Source organism: Entelurus aequoreus, linkage group LG14 (genome assembly GCF_033978785.1).
Source record: "Entelurus aequoreus isolate RoL-2023_Sb linkage group LG14, RoL_Eaeq_v1.1, whole genome shotgun sequence".
Taxonomy (NCBI): Eukaryota; Metazoa; Chordata; class Actinopteri; order Syngnathiformes; family Syngnathidae; genus Entelurus; species Entelurus aequoreus.
In genome coordinates this window covers 6,258,716-6,269,416 of record NC_084744.1, presented here as the reverse complement: position 1 = coordinate 6,269,416, position 10,701 = coordinate 6,258,716, and the positions used below count along the sequence as shown (strand labels likewise).

The 10,701-nt window shown below is 36.2% G+C and overlaps 1 long non-coding RNA gene across 1 annotated transcript; it reads left to right on the top strand.

Moving 5' to 3' along the window:
* The first annotated feature begins 264 nt into the window (after window positions 1-264).
* LOC133665236 (uncharacterized) lies at window positions 265-10,283 on the top strand. The gene is made up of 3 exons (XR_009828723.1): window positions 265-357; window positions 6,844-6,987; window positions 9,671-10,283. It is a non-coding gene; the product is annotated as an uncharacterized LOC133665236 (long non-coding RNA).
* Window positions 10,284-10,701: the final 418 nt, after the last annotated feature.

The following is a 10,701-nucleotide window of genomic DNA, read 5'->3' as shown; positions in this document are numbered from 1 at the left end:
GAGGAAAAAGTTCCACGCCTTCCCCATTTATTTGGCCATTCCCTGATTACATAGCTGCAGCTGCTTCTAAGGGGAGGGGGTCATAAACTGCTGCTGCACTGGGTCATAAACAGTTCCAACAAAAGGTGCTTGGAGCGGTGTCAGGTTTGCCCCCTCTCTGCTCTCAGATTTCGGGTCCTGATAAGATTTTTTTTACATGGGGCCCAAAGTTCTTGCCTTGAAGTTGTACTGTAATAAATGAGTTGCACTTCCTGCTCTGTCCACCAGGTGGCACTGCCAGACGCTGAGCCACTAATCCACTTTGCTCTGAACTGCGGGGCAAAAGGTTGCCCTCCCATTAAGACCTACACCCCTCAGGTATGTCACACCTTTGTTCACTCAACTTCTTGTCGGAAGATGTTGACTAACTAATAACTATAACTTTATGTGGGAAAGCGGTAGAAAATGGATGGATGGATGTTTAGGTGTGCAATATCCATCCATCCATCCATTTTCTACCGCTTGTCCCTGGAATATAACACATCATATTTGACAATATGACATACAGGAAGCCTAATCGCATATAAGTTACCCATGTCTTGGGCACTAATACACCCCCATACCATCACACATGCTGCCTTTTACACTTTGCGCCTAGAACAGTCCGGATGGTTCATTTCCTCTTTGGTCCGGAGGACACGACGTCTACAGTTTCCAAAAACAATTTGAAATGTGGACTCGTCAGACCACAGAACACTTTTCCACTTTGCATCAGTCCATCTTAGATGAGCTCGGGCCCAGCGAAACATTTCCGGGTGTTGTTGATAAATGGCTTTGGCTTTGCATAGTAGAGTTCTAACTTGCACTTATAGATGTAGCAACCAACTGTAGTTACTGACAGTGGTTTTCTGAAGTGTTCCTGAGCCCATGTGGTGATATCCTTTACACACTGATGTCACTTTTTGATGCAGTACCGCCTGAGGGATCCAAGGTCTGTAATATCAATGTTGCGTGCAGTGATTTCTCCAGATTCTCTGAACCTTTTGATGATATTACGGAGCGTAGATGGTGAAATCCCTAAATTCCTTGCAATAGCTGGTTGAGAAATGTTGTCCTTAAACAATTTGCTCAGGCATTTGTTGACAAAGTGGTGACCCTCGCCCCGTCCTTGTTTGTGAATGACTGAGCATTTCATGGAAGCTGCTTTTATACCCAATCATGGCACCCACCTGTTCCCAATTAGCCTGTTCACCTGTGGGATGTTCCAAATAAGTCTTTTTTGCCACTTGTGCCAGCTTTTTTGAAACATGTTGCAGGCATCAAATTCCAAATGAGCTAATATTTGCAAAAAAAAAAACGAAATACAATACAAGAATACAAATCATTGTATTCTGTTTTTATTTACCATTTACACGTTTGGGAATGGCGGGCTTTCCCTTGACAAGTTCCAAAAATTCCCAGATTTCCAAGAATTCCCAGTTTTCCGGGACATTTTTCCCATTCAAAATGAAATGGCCATTTTTCAAACTTCCACCATTTCCACATTTGTCTACCAATTCAAACCATTCAAACTATAATTTAATAATAAAAAATTCCAGGAATTCCCAGAATTCCCGTTTTTTCAAACCCTTTTTTCAGTCGACACAATTTTCAACCCACTTTAACCGTTCCACTAGCTTAGCATTCCTCTTATTTTTTGAACTGGAAAAATTCTCAGTTTTCTCGAAATTCCAGGAATTCCATAATATTCCCGGGCGCGGCCACCGTTGCTGCTCACTGCTCCCCTCACCTACCCGAGGGGTGATCAAGGGTGATGGGTCAAATGCAGAGAGTAATTTTGCCACACCTAGTGTGTGTGTGACTATCATTGCTACTTTAACTTTAACTTAACCATTTCTCAATGAAAAATGTTACTACTTCAACATTTCTCCACCATTCAGAACATTCACTTTTTTTTGCATTTTCAAAAAAAATCCCTCTTTTCCCAAAATTCCCAAATTTCCAAAATGGTACTACTTCAACATTTCTCGACCGATTTGGAAAATTCCAACACCGACCATTCCGAACATTCACATTTTTTTGCATTTCTGAAAAAACAATTTCCCAAATTTCCATGAGATTCCCATTGAAAAGAATAAGACATTTTTCAAAGTTCCACAACTCCCACATTTTGTATCCAATTCAAACCGTTCCAGCTTCAAAATATTCAGCCTGTTCAGGAATTGTGTGCTCCCTTTCAAAAACTGTAAAGAAAATTCCCGGATTTCCTACAATTCTCAGTTGTTAGGGACATTTGCCCCTTTCCAAATTAATTATCCATTTTTCAAACTTCTACCATTTCCACATTTGTCTACCAATTCAAAACATTCAACCTTAAACATATTCCACTCATCCTGGAAATTCAAACTATAATTTTTTCAAGTTCAAAAACATTCCAGGAATTCCCAGAATTCCCATTTTTTTCAAACGCTTTTTTCAACCTTTTTTCTGTCGACTATTTCTTCCACATTTTCCAACCCACTTCAACTGTTCCACTATCTAATCATTCCTCTTAATCTGGAAAAAAAAGTAAGTTGGTTTTTGAACTGGAAAAATTCCCGTTTTTTCCCCGAAATTCCAGGAATTCCGTAATACAATTTCTCAATGAAAAATGTTACTACTTCAACATTTCTCGACCAATTTGGAAAATTCCAACACCAACCATTCCGAACATTCAAATTTGTTTGCATTTTCAAAAATGTATTCCCAAATTTCCATGACATTCCCATTGAAAAGAATAAGACATTTTTCAAAGTTCCACAACTCCCAAATTTTTTATCCAATTCAAACCGTTCCAGCTTCAAAATATTCAGCCTGTTCAGGAATTGTGTGCTCCCTTTCAACAATTGTAAAAAAAATTCCCTGATTTCCTACAATTCTCAGTTTTTTCGGGACATTTTCCCCTTTCCAAATGAATGATCCATTTTTCAAACTTCCACAATTTCCACATTTTTCTACCAATTCAAAACATTCCACCTTCAAAATATTCCACTCATCCTGGAAATTCAAACTATAATTTTTCCAAGTTCAAAAAAATTCCAGGAATTCCCAGAATTCCCGTTTTTTTCAAACCCTTTTTTAACCCTTTTTTCTGTCGACTACTCTTTCCACATTTTCCAACCCATTTCAACCGTTCCACTATCTAATCATTCCTCCTAATTAGGAAAAAAACTAAGTTGGTTTTTGTAATGGAAAAATTCCCGTTTTTTCCCGAAATTCCAGGAATTCCGTAATACCATTTCTCAATGAAAAATGGTACTACTTCAACATTTCTCGACCAATTTGGAAAATTCCAACACCAACTATTCCGAATATTCAAATTTGTTTGCATTTTCAAAAATGTATTCCCAAATTTCCATGACATTCCCATTGAAAAGAATAAGAAATGTTTCAAGTTCCACAACTCCCAAATTTTTTATCCAATTCAAACCGTTCCAGCTTCAAAATATTCAGCCTGTTCAGGAATTGTGTGCTCCCTTTCAACAATTGTAAAAAAAATTCCCGGATTTCCTACAATTCTCAGTTTTTCGGGACATTTTCCCCTTTCCAAATGAATGATCCATTTTTCAAACTTCCACAATTTCCACATTTTTCTACCAATTCAAAACATTCCACCTTCAAAATATTCCACTCATCCTGGAAATTCAAACTATAATTTTTCCAAGTTCAAAAAAATTCCAGGAATTCCCAGAATTCCCGTTTTTTCAAACCCTTTTTTAACCCTTTTTTCTGTCGACTACTCCTTCCACATTTTCCAACCCATTTCAACCGTTCCACTATCTAATCATTCCTCTTAATTAGGAAAAAAACTAAGTTGGTTTTTGAAATTGAAAAATTCCCGTTTTTTTCCCGAAATTCCAGGAATTCCGTAATACCATTTCTCAATGAAAAATGGTACTACTTCAACATTTCTCGACCGATTTGGAAAATTCCAACACCAACCATTCCAAACAGTCAAATGTTTTTGCATTTTCAAAATTAAATTCCCAAATTTCCATGAAATTCCCATTGAAAAGAATAAGAAATGTTTCAAGTTCCACAACCCCCAATTTTTTTTATCCAATTCAAACCGTTCCAGCTTCAAAATATTCAGCCTGTTCATGAATTGTGTGCTCCATTTCAACAATTATAAAAAAAAAATTCCCGGATTTCTTACAATTCTCAGTTTTTAGGGACATTTTCCCCTTTCCAAATGAATTATCCATTTTTCAAACTTCTACCATTTCCACATTTTTCTACCAATTCAAACCATTCCACCTTCAACATATTCCACTCATGCTGGAAATTCAAACTATTATTTTTTTCAAGTTAAAAAATTCCCAGAATTCCTGGTATTTCAAACCCTTTTTTCACCCTTTTTTCTGTCGACTACTCCTTCCACATTTTCCAACCCACTTCAACCGTTCCACTATCTAATCATTCCTCTTAACCAGGACAAAAAACAAAAGTTGTTTTTTGAACTGAAAAAATTCCCGGTTTTCCCGAAATTCCAGGAATTCCGTATTACCATTTCTCAATTAAAAATGGTACTACTTCAACATTTCTCCACCGATTTGGAAAATTCCAACACCAACCATTTCGAACATTCAAATTTATTTTTACATTTTCCAAAATAAATTCCCAAATTTCCATGAAATTCCCATTGAAAATAGTGACAATCATTGGTACTTTAACTTAACTTAACTTAATAAGACATTTTTCAAAGTTCCACAACTCCCACATTTTGTATTCAATTCAAACCGTTCCAGCTTCAAAATATTCAGCCTGTTTAGGAATTGTGTGCTCCCTTTCAACAATTGTAAAAAAAATTCCCAGATTTCCTACAATTCTCAGTTTTTAGGGACATTTTCCCCTTTCCAAATGAATGATCCATTTTTCAAACTTCTACCATTGCCACATTTTTCTACCAATTCAAAACATTCCACCTTCAACATATTCCACTCATCATGGAAATTCAAACTATATTTTTTCCATGTTCAAAAACATTCCAGGAATTCCCAGAATTCCCAGAATTCCCGTTTTTTAAACCTTTTTTTCGGTTGACTACCACGTTTTCCAACCCACTTCAACCGTTCCACTATCTAATCATACCTCTTAATCAGGACAAAAAACAAAGTCTGCTTTTGAACTGGAAAAATTCCCGTTTTTTCCCGAAATTCCAGGAATTCCGTAATACCATTTCTCAATGAAAAATGTTACTACTTCAACATTTCTCGACTGATTTGGAAAATCACAACACCAACCATTCCGAACATTCACATTTTTTTCCATTTTCAAAAAAAATTTGTCTTTTCCCAAAATTCCCAAATTTCAATGAAATTCCCATTGAAAAGAATAAGACATTTCTCAAAGTTCCACAACTCCCACATTTTGTATCCAATTCAAACCGTTCCAGCTTCAAAATATTCAGCCTGTTCAGGAATTGTGTGCTCCATTTCAACAATTGTAAAAACAATTCCTGGATTTCCTACAAGTCTCAGTTTTTAGAAATATTTTCCCTTTTCCAAATGAATTATCCATTTTTCACACTTCTACCATTCCCACATTTTTCTACCAATTCAAACCATTCCAACATTAACACATTCCACTCATCCTGATCATTCACACTAACACTTTCCCAAGTTCCAAACCAAATTCCAGTTTTCCTGGAAATTCAAATACTTCAACATTCCAACATTCATACTACATTCTGTCAGCATTTCAGTTCAACTTCAGCATTGGAGCGTTCACACACAATTATTTCAGGAATTGCCTCATCTAGTTTATTTTAGTATTTCTTTAATGGCCATTTGTGATGAAAATCACTTCTTTTTTACACATTTTCCCGGAAGATTTGGCATGTTTTGAAAAGCAAATGTTGGCAGGTATGCAGAGTCCTAGCTGATGACGTCCACGATGTCTTCTTTAAACACTAGAAGTCCCAGCATTTTTCTGTCTACCTAGAAGACCCAGAGAGGGGTCATTTGGCCCGACGCTTTTCCCGAATACACTAATCACTCATTTTGTTATGGTAATGAGGCTGTTAGGGGCAGTTTGTCTAGGTAGACAGAAAAATTATACATGTGGGAAATGCCGAAAGGAGCAATGGCAGTGCCAGGATTGTGAGTGACTGCTCAAATGTATGTCAGTCACATTTACATGGACATGGTTTTTCATTCTTTGTAAATATGCTTTTTTCTTTGTAAATTTTTTTTTTTAAACTATTTTTGGCACACAAAAATAACAATTGCTTCTGCAACAACCCTCCACACCAAAACTGGGAAAACAGTTGCTTTTTCATTCTTTGTAAATATGTTTTGTTTTGTATTTTTTTTAACAATAAATGTCAGAGTGTTGATCCCTTCATTCTGTTGATCCTTGCAAAAACACACACAACCTACCTCAGAACTAAAGCTTGAGCTGTAAGGTCCCCTCCCCCACACAGGCTCAAGTGGCCCCCTGCCGTGTGCCACTAACAGCCACATTTTCATAACAAAAGGAGTGTCCACAGGGGGGACTAGGGGTCAAATGACCCTCTTGTGTGTTTTCTAGGTAAAAATGTCAATTGACCCTTCTCTGGGACTTCGCGTGTTAATCCACAACTCGGACATTGTTCTCCTCAAAGGAATCTTTTGTTGTTTGTAAACCGTTTTGTGTCTCAAGACCTCCGATGTTGTCTCAGGTGTTTGTATCAGGCGCTCATTTGCATGCACACCATGTCAGGTCCTTGAAGAGAAGCGGTTCTAGGTTATTTTGAACAAAAGAAGAAAGTCTTTCAGCAAACAAGACGAGTTTAGTTTCCTCACTTGCAAAAACCTCACAGCTTTCCGTCGTTGTCGTCGCCAGGACATCGACAGCGAGCTCCGCACGGCAGCCGAAGCTTTCTTGGAGAATGACGACGCCTGTATGGTGGATTCTGGGAAGAAAGAAGTCCACCTGAGTCAGATCTTCAAGTGGTACAAGGCCGACTTTGGAGTCACCGACGAGAAGGTGAGGACCTTGAGTTGAGATATTAGACCTGGGCCGATATCCTATAAGTGGATTCATTAAAGGAGAAATGAAAATGATGTGGGTAACTTTGATAATCACCATGTGCGTGCAATGTTACGCCTACAAGAGCGGTCACTCTGTCAGTCATTGCATCGCATTCAGCAACTGCAAGTGTTTGTACGACATGCACCTTATTATTATTAATAATAATAATGATAATTGCCATAAAACTCCCAACCGTTAACATTTTCGTATGAAATTAAATTGATCGAAATACCGTGATTGATAACCACACGTTGATAAAATTATGGACCGACTAGGGTTAGCTTGCCAGCTAGCTTAAATGCTAGCATGGAATCATACATTTTCCCATTAAGAAACGTCACACACCAATCTAAACTTGTATAAACACATTACTGTCTGGACAACTACGATACAGTATTCATATTAAACAAACTAAGACAAAGTATTTGTATTCAACATAAACAACTAAGATACAGTATTCACATTGAACAAGAAAAATTAACATGCAGAATTCATATTGAACATAAACAACTAAGATACACTCTTGATATTATATAAACTACGATACAGTATTCGTATAAAACAAACTAAGACAAAGTATTCACATTCAACATAAACAACTAAGATACAGTATTCACATTAAACAAACAACTAAGATACAGTATTCACATTGAACATAAACTAAGATACAGTCCTCGCATTGAACATAAACAACTAAGATACAGTACTACAGTATTTATATTAAACATAAACAACTAAGATACAGTATTTATATTAAACATAAACAACTAAGATACAGTATTCACATTAAACAAACAACTAAGATAAAATATTCATATTGACAATAAACAAAAGATAAATAATTCACATTGAACATAAACAACTAAGATACAGTATTCACATTGACCATAAACTATTAAGATACAGTATTCACATTAAACATAAACAACTGCGATACAGTATTCACATTAAACATAAACAACTAAGATACACTATTCATATTAAACATAAACAACTGCGATACAGTATTCACATTAAACATAAACAACTAAGATACACTATGCATATTAAACATAAACAACTAAGATACAGTATTCACATTAAACAAACAACTAAGATACAGTATTCACATTGAACATAAACTAAGATACAGTCCTCGCATTGAACATAAACAACTAAGATACAGTACTACAGTATTTATATTAAACATAAACAACTAAGATACAGTATTTATATTAAACATAAACAACTAAGATACATTATTCACATTAAACAAACAACTAAGATACAATATTCATACTGATAATAAACAAAAGATAAATAATTCACATTGAACATAAACAACTAAGATACAGTATTCACATTGACCATAAACTATTAAGATACAGTATTCACATTAAACATAAACAACTGCGATACAGTATTCACATTAAACATAAACAACTAAGATACACTATTCATATTAAACATAAACAACTAAGATACAGTATTCACATTAAACATAAACAACTAAGATACACTATTCATATTAAACATAAACAACTAAGATACAGTATTCACATTAAACATAAACAACTAAGATACAGTATTCACATTAAACATAAACAATTAAGATACAGTATTCACATTGAACATAAACAACTAAGATACAGTATTCAAATTAAACATAAACAACTAAGATACAGTATTCATATTAAACATAAACAACTAAGATACACTATTCATATTAAACATAAACAACTAAGATACAGTATTCACATTAAACATAAACAACTAAGATACAGTATTCACATTAAACATAAACAACTAAGATACAGTATTCACATTAAACATAAACAACTAAGATACAGTATTCACATTAAACATAAACAACTAAGATACAGTATTCACATTAAACATAAACAACTAAGATACAGTATTCACATTAAACATTAAGAATATGCTGTCTTTCCACAAAGTGATGATGTAAACTCCACAGTGTCAAGTTGAAACAGACGGACGTGTCTTCAACAGGAAGTGAACTTGAGTTAAGTCACTTAAACAGGAAGTTTATGGACCCCGACTTAAACAAGTTGAAAAACTTATTTGGGTGTTACCATTTAGTGGTCAATTGTACGGAATATGTACTTCACTGTGCAACCTACTAATAAAAGTTTCAATCAATCATTTAATCAAAAGTGTGGGGGGGGGGGAAGTCAAATGTTTCCAAATGAAAGCAGATAAACATATTTAAACACACAAATACAAATAATATGTCTCCTATGAAGCCAGAACTCCTCTGCCAAGAAAGCATATTGTGTGTCTATTTATTTAAAGAAGAAAAATACAACTTGGTTCAAATATTTCATTTTTTGTGTAGAAGTACTTTTGGTAAAAAAAAATACCACAATAATAATGATAGTGGTTATATTTTTGGTGACAATAACTGTATTGATTTATTGTTTTGCTTGTGTATATTTGAGTGTGCCCACCCCCTCCCTAACAGAGGCACAACCTATTTTAAACACTTTGCTATATTTGTTGTTTTACTTGGATATTTAATTCCAAATACAAGAAGTATAGGTTTATTGCATTTCAAAGTAATACTTGCATTATTATTATGACATTAGCAATAAATTGTCGGGTCCTGCAAAATTGACACAAGCGAGATCATCTCCAGCTGCTGAAGTGGGTGTTGGCCCACATGAGCGACTCCCCCAAGAAGAGCAGCTTGCAGGGGGTCATCTCTGCCGGCAAGACCAAGGTCAGCTTCCTGCCGTACGACTGGAGCTCCAACAGCAGCCACTGAGCATGGAGCTCTTCTCCCAGGTGGATACTTGTATGCAACACAAAGTCTGCACTTGACCTTCTAATCCTACTGCTCTTGGAGATCTTCTTCAGGTCTACTTTCTTCTGCAGCACATCACACGTCTCTTTGTAACTCAGGAGTCTTCCTAAATGCAACATGTCCATGATGCACGTTTAGTCGTTAGTCCTAGAGGTGTGTAGACCTCCAAAGCTTTGTCCCACCAGCACAATAAGGTACTTTTATACACCGCATGGAACTTGAATTCTACTTTTGGACACTTTAGTACACAGAAAAGTACTTTACACCTTCCTTCATTTGTAAACCATTTTTATCTAACCTTCAAAATCATCCTTTTATAGTCTTGGCAGTTATGCTTCCAGCCCAAGGTCTTCACTCGGTGTGTTGGCTCATAGTGATTGATGTGGACCACATGACTATGTAGCGTCTGGTAACTTGACAGATGATCACACCTTTTACTAAGTGCACCAAAAATAAATACTTTACTTACATGTTTAAATACTGTACTTACATGTCAGGGTTCGCCCGGTAAAAATCTTCCAACATGGAGGGGTCAGCAAGGTACAAGGCCAGTACCCAAGATCGGTCCTCAGGTCCATAACCCTCCCAGTCGACCAACTAGACAAACCCCCTAACCTGCCGACGAACCCTGAGAATCTCCTTCACCTTCCAAACCGGGTCACCACTCTCGAGGACCCTAGGAGTCGGGAGGAGCCCAAAGTAAAGCCACTGCTCCTCCACATCAAGAGGAGCCAGATGCGGTGGTTCGGGTATCTGGTCAGGATGGCCACTCGAACGCAAACCCGAAGTATTTTCAAAATAATTATTATTATTGATATAGGTAATATTAAAGACCAACATGGGGCCACAAACAGAATATGTAA